Source organism: Rana temporaria, chromosome 12, assembly GCF_905171775.1.
Source record: "Rana temporaria chromosome 12, aRanTem1.1, whole genome shotgun sequence".
Lineage (NCBI taxonomy): Eukaryota > Metazoa > Chordata > Amphibia > Anura > Ranidae > Rana > Rana temporaria.
Genome location: NC_053500.1, coordinates 67,570,438 through 67,587,961, shown reverse-complemented (window position 1 = coordinate 67,587,961; position 17,524 = coordinate 67,570,438). Strand labels below are relative to the sequence as shown.

The window sequence follows — 17,524 nt, the reverse complement described above, 5'->3', positions numbered from 1 at the left end:
CTTGAGTTTGTATATAGTTGGTCCCATGTAAATATTCTGCAATTCATTCAGCATTCCATATTCCCTTATCCCATCCAAGTTAATTCCCCTCAAAAACAAAGTGCTTGGACTGTTTTCGGTCTAACGAGTGACTGGAAATTGTGTGCCTGGCTGGGTAATGTGACAGGTGGACTACAACATTCAGCAACCCTCACAAGGGTACCGCTTCAGGTGAAAAAACTTTCACAAAGCAAATTTCTACACATAGACCCTAAAGTTAGCGCACCTTTTCTTTTTTACCCTACGTAATGTAGACTCATAGTCCAACTCTAGCACAGTAACTATAGAGTATAATATGTACAAGGACAGGGACTGTGTACAGTTAATACAATATGTAAGGTCAGACTATTTAACCATTTTGAGCCACACCCAATATCCAGTGCAATTTAGCCTGCTCATTGTCAGCACGTCGCGTGGAGCATGCCACATGTCCTCTGCCCCAAGGTGTCCCTTTCTACGACATTCCAAAGTCGGGAGGTACATGTGTGGTTTTATGCATTTAAAAATAAATATATCCCTCCCAACTTCCAAAAGCTGCCCTAGAAGTAAAGCATTGACGTCTGTATCCGAGGTCTCTAGTTCTCCTGTAATAAATATATATATATATATATATATATATATATATATATATATATATATATATATATATATATATATATATATATATATATATATATATATATATATATATATATATTCACACACACACACACACACACACACAATCGAGCATAAAATATTGAATACACAATCCTGCATATTCATGTACTGTATACACACACAAAATCTTGCGCACACACACACACACACACACACAAAACCCAGCCCTGTCCATGAACATGTATAAAATTTAGCACAACATATCCATGCATATACATGATCCAGCACTATGTGTCCAAATACAACAACTTTCTACATATCTAAACACAGAATTAAGCACTGCACATCCATGTTCATGCGTGCCCACGCACACTCTTTAGCACAACATAAATCAGGTCACACACCCCTAAAAAAAAAAAAAAAATCCAGCACTACATATTAGGGTTGTCCCGTTACCACTTTAAGACCAAGTACTTTCTCCCCGCCCCCCCCAAAGAACTCGCCGATACAGATTACCAATACTTTTTTTTTAATGTCATGTGACGCACTGAAAGATGGCACTGATAAGTACCAGCCACCTTTCAGTGCCTGCCACCTATAGGCGGGCACTGAAATAAATGACATGAAAGGAAAAGAAAGGAACCTAAACTATTTTGCTATGCTGCCTGCGACACCCATCTTGCTACACCCTGCACTCTATATGGGCTGGGTGTAACAAGATGTCCGCTGCTGGTTTAATATGGCCAAGTGCAGGGTGTACCAAGATGTCCTGGAGGCATCGGGACTCGGGATGTTCAGTCACTGATGGTGTACAACGGCAGCACGGAGTGTCTCTTCAGTTACCGAATATGACGGCTCCGGTCACCTATGGATGATGCGGCTGCACCCTGCTAGCTTACCTGCTTGAGGACTCACTCGCCGCCTGCCTTCCAGGGAGGCCCGGAGCAAAAAGGACAAAACAATAGAGGAGGGCCGGGCATGACAGTGTGTCTAGTGACACAAAGGAGTTAAGGAGAAGGGGTGGGGGCAAGGAGGAGCAGGAAGAATGGTGGAGGGGGAGTGCCCAATATAAAAGGGTGGGGCGGGGCCAGTGGGGCACAGTTGCGGTTAGGCAAGCACGGAGGAAACAGTTTTTCCCACCCTCCCTCCCTCATGTATGACCCATTGTTGTCTGTGTGTTTTTCTTTTGCAGGTGCGGTGGCGGATGGTCGTCACGACAGCCAGGATGGGCGGTAATTTCTGTTGGTCTTTTATGGTGGCAGTAGAAAACGTGTGAAAATGGGGGTGGGGGGCTCATCAGTATTATGGGCCCCTTCGGTGTATTCCAGCGGAGGGTTAGTTGGAATACGGTAGTGGTTGCACTGCGGGCGGGGGTTGTCTCCGAGCGTACTACACGGACTGGAGGCCTAAGGTTAATGTTTGCCCGCAGTGCATTGTTTATATTGGTTAGCTTGGTTCATAAGTGGTGGAGACTGGGGGGCTGCCAGAAAAGACCAACAGCTTTGGGTTAATGTATTTGTTAATTATATTTTGATATGTGTGATTATTAAAATTGGAGTTTTATCTTATATTGTTTTAAATAAAATAGGCTGTTGTGGCCATGTTTACTCCAAAACAAAAGGTGTGGTCTCTTTACTCTAGAGCTAAGTATCGGGGTAAGTGAGGGGTTGGAGTATATGGGGTCTCAACGGTCAAGGTTATTAGGGTACATCTGGACTGCACTAGTCATGTTGTACTAGATACTGGTATCGGTACAACCCTACTACATATCCGTGAAAACATACAACTCTGCACAACAAATCCATTGATAAAGAAAAAAAAAAAAAACACAACACTGTAACAAACCCCAGAGGGAGCTGCTTTTGTTTGTTTTAGGGTTGTCCCGATACCAGTATCGGTATCGGGACCGATACAGAGTATTTGCGGGAGTACTCGTACTCCCGCAAATACCCCCGATACTGAAATAGAATACTTGTTCCCCCCCCCCCCCCCCCCCCCCGCCACAAAGCCGCCACCAATCAGCGTGCGGGGAACATTACAGCTTTCGTTTGACTAGCTGTATCCCCGCCGCGTATACACACTCCCCCTTGCGCGGGATTGGACGGATGATCTGTCCAATCCCGCGCAAGGGGGAGTGTCTATACGCGGCGGGGATACAGCTATTCAAACGAAAGCTGTAATGTTCCCCGCATGCTGATTAACGGCGGGACGTGCGGCATCATCAAGGTATGTAGGACATGGCTGCATTATGGGGGGGGGACATGGCTGCATTATGGGGGGGGGGGACATGGCTGCATTATGGGGGGGGGGGGACATGGCTGGAATATGGGGACACATTTAAAAAAAGTATCGGCGAGTACATAAAAAAAAGTATCGGTACTTGTACTCAGTCCTAAAAAAGTGGTATCGGGACAACCCTAGTTTGTTTAGTCCGTTACTCTGCCCTTCAACCCCAATGTACTGTCCCAGTCCCTCTGGCACACCTAGCAATGTGATTAATGGAATAACTCGTCAGGAATACACAACACAGTTCTTCTTGTAGTTTACTTGAAGAAAAGTAAAGTTCAGGTTAACATTAGTCAGCCAGGACTTGGTTGAAACAGTTTAAAGAAAACAGTCAGGAACACTATGCAAACAACGAAAGCAATAGGTAACAATATGTACAGATTAAATAGACTCCCCAATATTTTTTGGTGTGTGTGGGATGCTGTGGCTAAAGGTGAACCCCAGGCCGGCCTACAGTGTTTCTAGTACACACCCAGTGAAATGATATTAATACCCGTGGTGTGTCCCCTTAAAGAGCAACCGTGGTAATGTCCTGGAGGTAAAGCTTTGCGTTTTATTATCTTCACCGGCAATGTAGGAGCTCTGTGGACAATATTTGGATGTGGTATTTATGAAAAGCATTAAGGGTGCCTGGGCAAAGACCCCTCACCAAATCCTGTACACAGTCAGCGGTTCTCCCATGAGCGATCGATCTTAGATGCAGGTGTGTCGCAGTGACATTCAGTCCTTGAGCTCTAGCAGGGTGTCCGTTAGCATAGACAGTCTGTTCCTCTGGGCTGGAGCTGCATGAACAATCTGTTTCTTCTGGGCTGGATTTGCAGGCTGTGTGCCCCTTCCACACACACACAGTGCAGGAGACGCTCTCCTGATGGGGTGCAGGCAAAAAAGAGGCTATGGCCTAGTTCGTCTGGCTTTTTATCTCCTCCCCCACAGTCCTTTGCTGCCACCTGATGATTGTAAACCCCCTGTTGGAAGAGCCTGAGCCAAACAAGCAGTTCTGAGAGTGTGTGTGTGTGAAGAGAGAAAAGGGGGGGTGAAAAAGCCCACGCTGCTGCTGCTGCAGCAGACAGCTGTCACCTAATACAGGGGTCTCCAAAGCCCGGCCCGCGGGCCACATCCGGCCTGCTTGTCTGTTTTATCCAGCCCGCAGTGTAAACAAAGCCGCCCATTCTGCCACGCTTTTTTTTATTTTTTAAACAAGGGAAGCCGCGCCATTTTTTACATTGGCTGCTGCCTTGGACCGCTGAGGCGCGGCATCTCCCTTCTTCCCGCACCTGCGACGTCACTTGTGGAAGGATCGTAACTTCAAACAGCGGGCGGGAAGTGGGGAGGTGCGGCACCTGTGACGTCACTTGTGGAAGGATCGTAACTTCAAACAGCAGGCGGGAAGAGGGGAGGTGCCGCGCCTCGGAGACGGGAGCTGCAGAAGAGCTGAAGTCCACTAGTACAGAGGTAAGAGGCTGATCATATTACCGATAAGCACACTACTGTGCTGATAGGAACATTGCTGGGGTCACTGCTGATGGGGACACTGATGAGGACCCCAACAGCAGAGTGCACATCAGATACATAACTGATTTTTTTTTTTTCGGCCCCCGAATACTTGTAAAATCTACAATGTGGCCCATGTGTTGAAAAGTTTGGAGACCCCTGCACTAATAGATTAGATCAGTCTGGAGAAGTACCTGCTACATATGTAAACATTTGCATTAGCTAATGCAACACCCAGTAGTTTTTAAAATGGCTGATACCCTAACCACAAATTGCCTATAGTAGAACCAAGGTCAATAGGTGATTTTATGGCACATATCCACTTCCAAAAACAAAGTTCATGGTGTTAAGTAACTTGCACATATTCTGTAAGTACATAGATGCCAGTTGCCCCAGACTTCCTGCATCTTGAACCCCAGTCCCACTGAGGTCTTCTTATTAGGCAAGATGTGAAATGGAGGCTTTATCTCACCCAAAACTACAAAGTCTTTGGGCGCCAGGACCCAAACAGAAGATTCTACCCCCCACCCCCTAGGTGACACATCCATTGTCCACAACCCTGCCACCGCCTCACAATATTTAGCCACGTCATATAATGTCCTTAGGTTGAAGTGGAGATATCTGAATGATGCCTGCAGCTACAGGCAGATTTTTTATTTTAGCAGGAGATTCCCTGTTCAGCCGCTTGACTGCTTTTACAGCCCCCCATCCCCTTGTGCTCGCATACGTAAATGGTGTTCAAACGCCATGTGAGGTTATCGCAGTGAACGTTCAAGCAATATTTCTAGCACCAGACCTCCTCGAACGGGACGACGATTTTTACATGTAGAAGAGGAATGCCAGAATAGGCCTGGGCTGGAAGTGGATAATTTAGGTTTCAAACACAAGCAGTTTTTGGATTACTGGTCAGTGATACAAATTTCTAATGAGCCAAGAAAGTGAGAACATCTAGCACATTACTATTTTTCTGAGAGAACCTTGTGCAACTTTGAAACCATTTAAAACTTCTTAAAGGGGTTGTAAAGGTATTTTTTCCCCCCTAAATAGCTTCCTTTACCTTAGTCCAGTCCTCCTTCATTTACCTCATCCTTCCATTTTGCTTTTAAATGTCCTTATTTACTCTGAGAAATCATCACTTCCTGTTCTTCTGTCTAACCCCACACAGTATTGCGAGGCTTTCTCCCTGGTGTGGAGAAAGCCTCTTGAGGGGGGGGCGAGCAGGAGTGTCAGGACACTCTCTACGTTGCAGATAGAGAAAGGAGCTGTGTGTTAGTGGGCATCCTGACACTCCTGCTCGCCCCCTCCCCCCTCAAGAGGCTCTCTCCACACCAGGGAGAAAGCCTTGCATTACTGTGGTGAGTTACAGACAGAAGAACAGGAATTGAGGATTTCTCAGAGTAAATAAGGACATTTAAAAGCAAAATGAAAGGATGAGGTAAGTGAAGGAGGACTGCACTAAGGTAAAGGAAGCCATTTAGAAAAAACAAACACCATTACAACCCCTTTAAATCCCTTAGGCCCCTTTCACACTGGGCGCGGGAGGTGCGCTGGCGGTATAGCGGTGCTATTTTTAGCGCCGCTATACCATCGTTTTTGCCGCGATATTCGGCCAACGATGCGGTTTTAACCCCCGCTAGCGGCCAAGAAAGGGTTAAAACTGCCCCCGCAAACTGCTGCTACAGCAGCGGCTTGCGGGCGGTATACGGCGGGAAAGGGAAGCCGCTCAGGTGTGAGTGTCTTCAAGGTGATCACTCCTCACAGAACCACAGGTGCAGGCAATGCACATATGAGGCAAAAACAAAAGAAGATTCTTCTGGACAGCCGCAATCCGAATAAAAAATTGCCTTTGATAGCCATGAATAGCTATGATTAAACACCAGTATAGTGTGAAACGGGTCAGCTTTACCGTGTGCTGTGACTTGTAGTGCCGTTTTGGATTTTACAATAAAGGCATTTTTTTATGCGGAGTGCGGCTGACCAGAAGAATCTTCTTTTGTTTTTGCGGGTGTTAAAGCAGTGCTGTCCAGTTGATTTCAATGGGAAGCAGCGGTAAACACACCGCTCCAAAGATGTGGCCAGCAGGACTTTTGAAGCGGTCCTGCTAGCGCACCGCTTTAGTGTGAAAGCCTTCAGGCTTCCACACTGAAGACTGCAGGGCAGGATTTTTTCAGGCGTAATTTAAGTGCTATTTTTAGCGCTAAAACTGAAAAACTCCTTGGTGTAAAAGGGGCCTTAGAGTAGGCCATTGGCTCCAATCGATCTATGAATGTACGGTTAGTAAAAAACACAATGCCTCTTTGCCCCCAATTTTCACACAAAAAACCTAACCTTATGCATAGAAAAAGAGTGAAGGTTTGGAGCCACCATGGGTATGGAGGGGAATCTCGTGGTTGGCTGCAACGCCAAATTTTGGACTACAAATTTGCATATTAACCAGTTGCCGCCCGCCCTATAACAAAAAGACGTCGGCAAAGTGGTTTCAATATCCTGACTGGACGTCATATGACACCCCGCAACACCAATCTAGTTAGAGTCTGACTAAGACTCTCTACCACGTGATCAGCCGTGTCCAATCACGGCTGATCATGATGTAAACAAGAGCCGGTTATCGGCTTTTCCTCATTCTGTCAGACGCGAGTAGAGGAGAGCCAATCGGCTGCTCCTCTGACAAGGGGGGGGGGGGGGGGGGGGTTGTGCTGATGGATCAGCACAGCCCCCCCCCCCCCCAGAGGATGCCCACACTAGACCACCAGGGATGCAACCAGACCACCAGGGATGCCCTCCACTAGGTATGCCACCCTAGACCACCAGGGACGCCAATCAGTGCCCACAATGGATGCCAATCAGTGCCCACAATGGGCATCACTAATTGGCAGGCATTGTTTGGCACTGATTGGCATCCATAAGTACAATACAGTAAATCCATGCCCATCCGTGCCGCCTATCAGTGCCCCATCAGTGGTGCATATCAGTGCCCATCAATTCCACCTCATCGGTGCCCGTCAGTGAAGGAGAAAAAACACTTTACAAAGTTTTGTAACACAAAAAAAAAAAAAAATCAGCATTTGTTTGTCAAAATTTTCGGTCTTTATTTTTTTTTTTACAGAAAATAAAAATCCCAGAGCTGATCAAATACCACCAAAAGAAAGCTCTATTTGTGGGAACAAAATTATACAAATTTAGTTTGGGTACAGTGTAGCATGACCGCGCAATTGTCATTCAAAGTGCAACAGCGCTGAAAGTTGGAATTTGGTCTGGGCGGGAAGGTGTATACGTGCCCTGTATGGAAGTGGTTAACCAACCCTTGTTCCTGGGCAGATAGGTGTCTGAAATAAGCTCAAAGAATGAAAAAATAAATAAAAACGTGTAAATATATATATATATATAATTTCGTTTGTCCATAAATAAAAAGGATGGGCTCCCAGCAGCCATGTCGCTGGTTGGGGAATGTGTATGTACTTGAACGGATACTGAAACTGCCCCTTTGTATGCAGCACACCACCACATTGCTGTGTGGTAACTAGTGTGCAAATGACCTCCCATTCATCCCCTTATCACCATAGTTTCAGTAAAAACTAGGCATTCCATTAGTATTAAAGACTTTACATCAATTTAAATCATTTTTAAAAGGAAAGTTTAGCAATTGCAGCATATGCGTTTCTTTTTAATACAGGTTTCCTTTGGTATCAACTGGCACCAATATGCCCTGGTTCACACCAGTGCAGCTTTGAAATCGCGCTACTTCAGTGCGATTTCAAAGCCACAGATCAGTGCGATTTGCACCTCCGATTTCATTTAATAGAAATCTATGCAAGTCGCAATGAAATCCCAAAAAGGTAGTGCAGGAACCTATCAAAGTCACAACGATTGGAATGGGTCTATTGCTGGCAATGGGGTATGGCTTGTCATGCGATTTTGAACTGTCAAATCGCATGACAAAGTGCACCAGTGTGAACCAAGGCTCAGTAACTGCAAAAACAAGTTCTGCTAGTTAAATGTAGTGACAGGAACAGAAAAAATGTTGCGCTATTAATAAAAACTAAGCTAAACAAACAGTTGATAACAAAAAATAATGGAAATAATATAAATATGCAAAAACCCCTAATTTAAAGAGGAATAAAACAAATAACTGGCAAAAGAGTCTTTGTGTCAATCAAAAATCATTGCAAGCAAGTTCTTCAGTATTGAATAAATTGTTGAAAACATATGCGATGACCGACACCACTAGATAGAAAGGTGGAGGCTTACCGGATGGCAAGCAATGACAAGCTTGCGGCTGCAAACCCCAGCCAGGGCCTTTTGATGATCCTCGCAGGGGGATGACAAGGGGGTGGATGTTGAAGCTTCCCGCACCAAGAGCCACAAGATCACGGCGTGTCACACACAAAAAGAAGGAACTCAATGGTGAAGTACAGCAGGACCAGCATATACAAGGTATTCGTGACTCAAGGGACCACCACCACCAAAACACCCTAAATTTGAGAGGCTTACCAGAACGTAAGGCAGTATAAACATGTGGCTAAACCCCTAGCCAGGGCCTTTAAAATCCCACGCGGTGATATATCCTACGGGTCCTTCTTGCTCTCACAGACCAACTCTATCTGTGTGTCCCAGGGCAGAAATGTAGTGACAGGTTTGCTTAACTGCAGCCATTTAGTTACAATAGACAAAACTCAAAAAAAAAAAAAAAAAACTAGAAATAAGCATCCATTTTTTCCCTTAAATGTGACAGTTATTTTTAGTCAAGTCCAATGAAATTAGTGTTATAATACAGCACTGGAATAAGTAAGCAGAGTGGAGGCAGAGGAGTGCAGCGCCTTCTGGTGGCAGCAGATGAGCACAGCAGCTCTGTGGTAGGAAAGATTCCAATTTCACCCCCCTGCAGACTGCCATACAAACCTTACATATTTTAGTTTAGCCTTTGAATAAAAACCAGGGATTTTGTGTTCGCATATACAGTATTGCAATATATGTTCAAGCTGGCCATCAGTGACCCATCTCTGGCCAGTCCCTACTCGGTAAAATGCCATTATTCCTCATCCTAGGTTCATCTACTGGAGCTTAGATCAGCTGACATGCTGGTTGCAGTGGAGAGGAAGCAAAGGAGAGCGAGTACAGAAGCCTGGGTGGAAAACATAATCCATTCCAAATGTAGGATATAAACCCTTCTGTCTTCCCTTTAAACTGTGTCTAGATTTTGACCCTGCACAGAAGTCACTACTGGTGCTATAGGGTTTTCCTCCTAACGATATCCAGTTTTTATTTTACAACTGTTACTTAGGCTGCTTTCACGTGCCACGTTAGCTCGTTTTATTTGCGATTTTTGGGCTGCTAGCGGGCAAATATAGAGTTAGACCCGCCCGTCTTGCAGCGATTCCAAAGCACTTCCTATGCATTCCAATGGGAAGGGGCGATTTAGGAGTTCCCAAGATGCTGTTCGCAGGACTTTTTGTACCGTCCCACAAGCTCACTGCCCCAGTGTGAAAGCACTGAGGGTGGGGGACACCTGATGCAAGGGACTCCAGTGGGGGGGGGGGGGGACAATGACACCTGATGCAGGGAGGGACTCCAGTAGGGGGGGGGGGGACACGACACCTAGGGTTGCCCTACCCCTAATTATATAAGTATATAATAAGACTCCACCCACAGACAAAAAGTGTCCCTAGACATTTTTTTTACAATGTTGCCAACTATGACAGTGCTGACATTTATAGCAAATCCTATATTAGAAAGGACTTACAGCACCAACAGCATGCGCAGCTCTTTACAGAATGGAAGACAATATAATACAGGAGGAATCCAAGGACCCTGCCTATTAGAGCTTACATAAGCAGAGTCCCTGCATTTTAAATAGAACATTTTTTACTTAATGTATCTGCTTATAAAACCGGCTTCAGTGACAGCGGACCGCCGCCCCCCTCGACTCCTCTGTCTCTCCATCCCTGCAGAGCTCACCTCCTCTCCGTCCCCGCAGTGCTCACCTGGGTGGAACAAAGAGGCAGGGGGAGGACCAGAGGAGCAGGGGGGACGACAGAGGTTCATGGGGGGAGGGGACAGACAGCTGACTCAACAGCTATGGCCTGGGAGTTTCTCACTTCTGCCTAATCTTGTCCCATAAAGGGGGGGCACCAAACTGATTCTTTGCCCCAGGTAAAATAATGTCTAGCTTCCCCACTGGTACTGCCTATAAGAGTACCAGCCGTTCTACTCTAATAAAGTCGGTTCAGGAGTTGTCCGGCCCCCATTGGAGAGACCTGTCAAAGTGGGCCAGTCTGGATGAAGTCCAGGGCCAAATTTCTGTCCCAGTCCAGCCTTGTTGGTCATTGCACTATTGCCAGGTGTGCCAGAGGGGACTGAGGCTGTTATTAGGTTTGAGAAGCAGAGTAACAACTGAACAAAAGCAGCTCCTTCAGGGGTAGTGCAATATATTATATACACACACACACACACACACACACACACGTGAAACTCGAAAAATTTGAATATCGTGCAAAAGTTCATTTCACTAATGCAACTTAAAAGGTGAAACTAATAGAGACTCATTACATGTAAAAGCAAGATAATTCAAGCCGTGATTTGTCATAAATATGAGGATTCATGCATTGCATGAATCTATTAATGGCCGCCACTGCTATCCCCTGTTCAGACGCCCGTCCCCTTTTTAGGCCCCTGAATTACAATGGCGGGGGTATTTTTGAAGCACCCAATTAGAGCCATAGACTAATAGGCATCAAAAAAGGTAAACAGCAAGCGCCTTGCTTGGTGCTCGCAGTTCACCTGGCTGTGTTAGGCAAGTGAATATTCATTCGCTTTTCTAAGACTCCTTTCACACTGAGGAGTTTTTCCAGGCGGTTTAGCGGTAAAAATAGCGCCTAATTACCGTCTGAAAAACTTCTGCACTGCATTCTCAATGTGAAAGCCCGAGGTCTTTCACACTGAGGCGATGCGCTGGGGGGACCGCTCCAAAAGTCCTGCCAGCAGCTTTGGAGCAGTGAGAGGAGCGGTGCGTTTACTGCTCCTTCCCATTTAAAGTAATGGGAAACCACGGTAATACGCCTCTGCAGATTAACCCTTTTTCAGCCGTTAGCGGGGGTTAATACCACACCGCTAGTGGCCGAATACCACCGCAATTCAGACAGTATAGCGGCGCTATACCGCCACCGCACATCCGGCCCCAGTGTGAAAGGGGCCTTACACTGAACCACCTCTCCGCCAATCAGGTCTTTAAAGCGGAGTTCCACCCAAAAGTGGAACTTCCGCTTAATCCACTCCTTGCCCCCTTACATGCCACATTTGGCATGTAATTTTTTTTGGGGGGGGGGGGGGGAGTGGGGGCTTCAGGAGGAGTGGGACTTCCTGTCCCACTTCCGCCGAGGGGCTGCAAAGGCGAATAGTCTAATCGCCGTTTGGCAGCCCCTCCCTGTAGGCGATCGCCTGGGACACGTGACAGGTCCCAGGCGATCGCCTGTCCAATCAAATGGCGCAGTGCCGCTCGCGCATGCGCAGTGGGTGCCCGGCCGTGAAGCCGAAAGCTGTCACGGCCAGGTGCCCACACTTGGAAGGAAGACGTCGGCCGGAGAGGGGGGGAGAGGAGCGGAGCCCCGGCCGGCGCGTCGCTGGAATGTGGAGCAGGTGAGTGTATGTTTATTAAAAGCCAGCAGCTACACTTTTTGTAGCTGCTGACTTTTAATAAACATTAAAAATAAGTGGAACACCCCTTTAAGGAGGGGTGGCTCCCCTTCAGTCCACCTGCCCCTCTATCCATTAGAATGCATGTGCCTCCACTGTGGGGACGCTCATTGTTTAGTGTTAGGACCACAGATTACAGGGTGCCTTGGCGTGGCTCACACATGCGTTTGCAAATGCGTGCGGACAAAACCCCTGTTTTTAACGCATACTGTTAGACAGGTTAATTGGTTCTTCTGCAGGCTGGTCGGTAAGGAGGCTTGGTTTTTCCCTGGGCATTCCCCAGGTTTTGTTGTTATCTGTTACCTGACACCTGATTGGATGCCTATCAGGCGTCCAATCATAGGAGAGGACAGGAGAAGACTTTGTCACACGCTGCCCAAACCGAGACAGGGTACGTGTCGGGCAGATGGCGGACGGGCTGGGGAGGGGCACTGTTCGATGTTTTTTTCCCGAATTTTTTGTTTGCAATACAATTAAAATGCATCATTGAGTAAACTGCTGCATATCAAAATGGTCACAAAGGTTTTAAATTGCTCTGGTCCTGAAAAGACTCCAGCTAAAAGGTATTTATTTGGTTGGCGAATGTATGCTTCCATTGCAAAGCCAATGCAATGCACAAGACAACAGACTAGCAGGGGGTGCGGAGGGAGAAGAGATCACTAGGGGCGCTACAGAGTTGCAACCTCCCGCAGCATTTACTGACAAAACATGGGGAATTTACTGGCAACATGAAAAATGACAGAACTCCTATTGAAAGAGAAGAATCAATATTTAAACAGTATAAACATGATATGGAAACACTGACAATACACACAAGTCATTTTCCTGGTCTACACTTACAAAAAAAGTCACCACAGCAACTGATATTAAAGCGGGGGTTCACCCGGACATACAACTTTTTAACATTAGATTGATGCTCATTTTGTCTAGGGGAATCGGCTATTTTTTTTTTTAATCGAAGCAGTACTTACCGTTTTCGAGATGCATCTTCTCCGCCGCTTCCGGGTATGGACGTTCCTATTTTGATTGACAGTCTTCCAAGAGGCTTCCGACGGTCGCATCCATCGCGTCATGATTTTCCGAAAGAAGCCGAACGTCGGTGCGCAGTATAGAGCCGCACTGACGTTCGGCTTCTTTCGGCTACTCGTGACGCGATGGATGCGACCGTCGGAAGTCTCTCGGAAGACTGTCAATCAAGAAGGAACGCCCGCTCCCGAAGACCCATACCTGGAAGCGACGGAGAAGATGCATCTCGTAAACGGTAAGTACTGCTCGGATTTTAAAACAACTAGCCGATTCCCCTAGACAAAACAAGCATCCATCTACGGGTAAAAATTATTTTTAGGGTGAACTCCCGCTTTAAGCTCTGGTTCACATTGAAATCGATTTCAAAGTAGCAAGGTCAGCGTGATTTCAGGTGCTACTTGATAGACCCCTGTTTGGCTTCATGCACAGATGTCTACTGAAGTCGCACCTGAAAAATCTGCAAAAGTAGTGCAGGAACTTCTTTTGCAAACCGGTTCAGCGCCGCAAAATCAGTGTCGCACTGTTGGAACAAGTGCCATTGCCTCCAATAGGCTGGGATTTGTCATGCGGTTTGATCTCTCAAATCGCTCCAATGTGAACAGTTGCAGAAGTCAGATTTTTACAAATAGTCAGTCAATTTACTGGCATTTGGTAACCCTGAGCTATAAGGGGTTGTCGCTGCATATCTCAGATAAAAATGAAGTATCCATTTAGGTTTTAAAACCGCACCCCAGTTTTGTCCCTCAGGCTTAGTTGTGCGATGTGGAAACCAGTGCGATTCCTGTGTGGGTCACCGCACCTGAATCGCCAGCGGTTTACACTGACATTTGTGAACCGGTGTGGGTGCCAATCTAAAGTTAATGACACCCCCAGAACGGTTTGCAGATCGCAGTGCGAACTCTGAATTGGTGAAGGAATCGGATCGCATAAGTGTGAACACGCATGCGATCCGATTCCAGTGCGGCCATAAAAAATCATCATGCACCATAGTTTGTATGGCTGAATTTGCATCGCACAGGCATGGCATATGATGAACCCAGTGATGTCTGATGACACAAGTGTGAACCCCAGCCTCAGTCCTATACTCACCGGTCCACAGCTGAGCGAGATCTAAGCGGTGAGGCCTCTTTCGTATCCTACAGCTGGACATAACCTTGTCTGCTGGACTCATGCTGCAAGCTTCATTCAATCCTATGGCAAATTTGTAATCCAAGGAAAGGGGACAGGTGAGCATAAGGGCTCACCCACTGAAGAGTGATCCATGGTGGATCATTTTTCAGCAGGAATTTGATAGGCAGTGAACCAGAATTATGTTGGCACCTCACTGCCTGTTTTTATCTCCTAGGTTCACACTGCTGCGAATTCAAAATCGCGGTAAAATGCGAGATTTTACCGCGATTTTGGCCGCAATTTAATGTAAATCGCAGCCCGAAATCGCAAAAAGTAGTACAGGAACTACTTTTTGAAATCGCAGATACGGCGTCGCACTGATTAGGACAGTGCCATTGCCGCCGATTTGAGATGCGATTTGACATGTCAAATCGCATCTCAAATCGTTCCAAATCGTACCCAGTGTGAACCAGGGCTTAAAGTGGAGGTTACGCAGATTTTTTTTTTTTTAAAGCCAGCAGCTACAAACACTGCAGCTGCTGACTAGTGTTGAGCGGAATACGCCATATTCGTTTTCGCGATATATCACGAATATATAGACGAATATTCGTGAAATATTCGCTAAAATCGAATATTCGTGATATTTTATCCAAAATATTTTTTTTGCAAAATTTCGCTAATGCGAATGCGAAATTGATTGCGAAATTTTGAAACTCAATTTCACCTGCCCTTTGGAAAAAGTGTGGTTTTATGTAATGGACCCTGCAACTAACAAGGTATTAATAAAATAAATACATTATTATATAGATTTGAGGGTTTACTTTGACCAATTTGTATATTGATTAGTTTAATAAATATTGAATAACCATAGATTTGGAAAATACAGATCTCTCCTCTAGACTGACCTGTATTGAGTTAGGTAAAGATCAACCGCACACTGGGGCCCCTGATTCTGTTGAATTAAAAAAAAGCCAAGTAAACCATTTACGTTGACATCTCTTAAATGTCTTTATGTTAAACAGTTATTATTCTCATTAAAGAGGTGAAATGCAAATGATGATGACACGGGACAAAAGATGGAAAATTCTTTGAAGATGTGATACACTGGAAAAACGCACAGAAACACTCCACTCTCTCCTATGACAACTGTGGTAGAAGAACTCTTATTGGCTCTGATGCAAAAGAAGGGCGGAGAAAGTATTCGCGAATATTCGTAATACGAATATTCGCGATTGCGAATATTCGTCAACATAAAAGGATCGCCTCAGCTTAGCTACTCGGCCCAGGGTCTCTAATCATACCAGCAATGCTTTTAGACGTCGATGGAGATCACTAGGATGTGATCTGTTTTTAAAAAAAAAAAAAAAAAAAAATACGAATGTTCGGAATAGCGAATTTTGGCCGCAAAATTCGAGTTATTCGCGAATATTCGAATATGCCATATTCGTAACGAATATTCGCAATGCGAATATTCGTGAGCAACACTACTGCTGACTTTTAAAATATGGACACTTGCCTGTCCAGCACGCCCGCAATGTCGGCAGCCGAGGACAAACAATCGCTCGTCCCTCGGCTGCACCAGCCGCCATCCTCGGTGAGGGAATCGGGAAATGAAGCATTGCGGCTTCACTGCCCGGTTCCCTACTGTGCATGCACGAGTAGCGCAGCGCACCGTCACTGGTTCCCCCGCTCTCTCCTGGGAACAGTGTGTTTCCCAGAAGACAGCGGGCGTGCGGGTAGGGGCATAACTCCTGCATGAGTCGGTTTCCAGAAGTGGGTGCAAATACCAGTCTTAGACAGTTATCTGCACCCCCCCTCCCCCCTGAGAGGTGCCAAATGTGACACCGGGGGGGGGGGGGTCTAAAAAGCGGAAGTTCCATTTTTGGGTGGAATTCCACTTTAACCATGAGATTTTACCTCCCTCCAACTGGAATATAAATGAGCCATGAGACTAGGCCAAGGTGGCCAGATTTTTAAAATGAAATCGGGGGATGCCTCGCTTGTCAAGTCTTACACTCTGGGCCCCGGAGGAAGATCACTCTGCCAGGGAAGGCAAGGAGGCTGGGACTTGCCCCGGTAGAAGAACATGCGAGCGAAGCTGAATGGGCATGCACCCGAAACTGAAGAAATAGTCCCTCTGCTCCGACCAGCACATGAGATCATCAGAAAGGGGCACAGATAATGGAAAGAAATAGACCCCCCTAAGCTAGTAGGAGCAGGGGGTGTGCAATTCAGATTTTATTAATTATGCACTGACTGTCTTTAAAAGTGCCTCAGCCTCTGTTCAAATCCAATCCGGGGACAGACTTGGTCTGGGGACAGTGTCCTCAATCCAGGGACTGACTTGGTCTGGGGACAGTGTCCTCAATCTAGGGACAGACTTGGTCTGGGGACAGTGTCCTCAATCCGGGGACTGTCCCCGGAAACGTCTGGTCACCCTAAACTAGGCGGAAGATCCAGAGTGGGGGGAGTTCTAAAAGAACAGTAGTTGCAGGTACAAATGGCTTATAATTGACTCCATTTACAAAGCATGCCAGGCTTTCATAGAAGAAAAGTTGGATTTTTACAAAGTCTAGGGGGGCAGACAGCGCCAGGAACCATCTATGTATAAATAAAATACATCGGGGTTGCAGTACAACGAGCATAACATATCAAGGCACAAAGCAACTCCCAACATCCTTGCTCTGTTTGATTACTAACCTGCACTATGGAATGAAACTGGAGATGTGTGCTTAGGTCCTAAATAAATTCCATATATACAACACCTGAGATACTAATGGGGCGTAGCCACCTATTAACCCTTACCTATAGCAAACTCTAGCTTATAAATTGTCAATGCTCTGTTTTCATATAGTGCAATACAACTGCATCCAATCGATCCCTCTCTGGCCATTCCTGCCCAGTCCCTAATCTTGCATATTTGACAACTTCTTATGTGGTAATATCGTGCACTCTTAGGAGGATGGTCATATAATGCCAATCCAAAGTTACACATCCAAAATGGAAAAATACACAAAGTCTAGGAGGGTAGACAGCACCAGAAACCATCTGTGCATGCAACCAGGTGTGTTCCCAAACAAGACGCCCAAATAAATAAAATACAAGGGGGTTAGCACAGTGAACAGATAATACAGTGACTTCAGGCATCCCGGTCCTTTTTTATTACTAACCTGGACAGCTGGAACATGTATGCCAATTAATACGCATTAAGAATGCTAAGTTAATAAGTACCTTCACCTCTTTAGTATCTTAAAGTGGAGTTTCACCCAAAAACCTTTTTTTT

The 17,524-nt window shown here is 46.0% G+C and overlaps 1 protein-coding gene across 1 annotated transcript in view; it reads right to left on the bottom strand.

The window, feature by feature from the left end:
* The window catches only part of LOC120919348 (ETS translocation variant 4-like), a 94,335-nt gene extending 77,320 nt beyond the window's left edge, over nt 1-17,015 (bottom strand). The window contains exon 1 of the mRNA XM_040331463.1: nt 16,942-17,015. The gene's annotated coding sequence lies outside the window, so the exon portion shown is untranslated. The remainder of the gene's footprint in view (nt 1-16,941) is intronic.
* Between the last annotated feature and the right edge of the window lie 509 nt (nt 17,016-17,524).